The sequence below is a fragment of the Octopus bimaculoides genome, chromosome 8 (assembly GCF_001194135.2).
Source record: "Octopus bimaculoides isolate UCB-OBI-ISO-001 chromosome 8, ASM119413v2, whole genome shotgun sequence".
NCBI classification, from domain to species: domain Eukaryota; kingdom Metazoa; phylum Mollusca; class Cephalopoda; order Octopoda; family Octopodidae; genus Octopus; species Octopus bimaculoides.
In genome coordinates this window covers 1,660,928-1,661,228 of record NC_068988.1, presented here as the reverse complement: position 1 = coordinate 1,661,228, position 301 = coordinate 1,660,928, and positions in this window count along the sequence as shown.

Here is a 301-nt window from a genome sequence, read left to right as displayed (position 1 = left end):
ATATATATATATGTATGTGTGTGTGTGTGTATGTGTGCGTGTGTGTGTGTGTGTGTGTGTGTGTGTGTGTGTGTGTGTGTGTATGTATATATGTATGTATATATATATAAATGTGTGTGTGACACGAGTATTTTACTTATTACATCTTCACACCAACACGAGATAAATCTTTGTAACCCAAGAACTTGAAAGCCTTAAAGATGTCATAAGTTAATTTAATTGTTTCGTGGTTTTAAATATTTCGTAATTGAGAGAATTTTATTTCAGAATTACTTTTAAAAAGTCACTTCTTGGAGTCCAT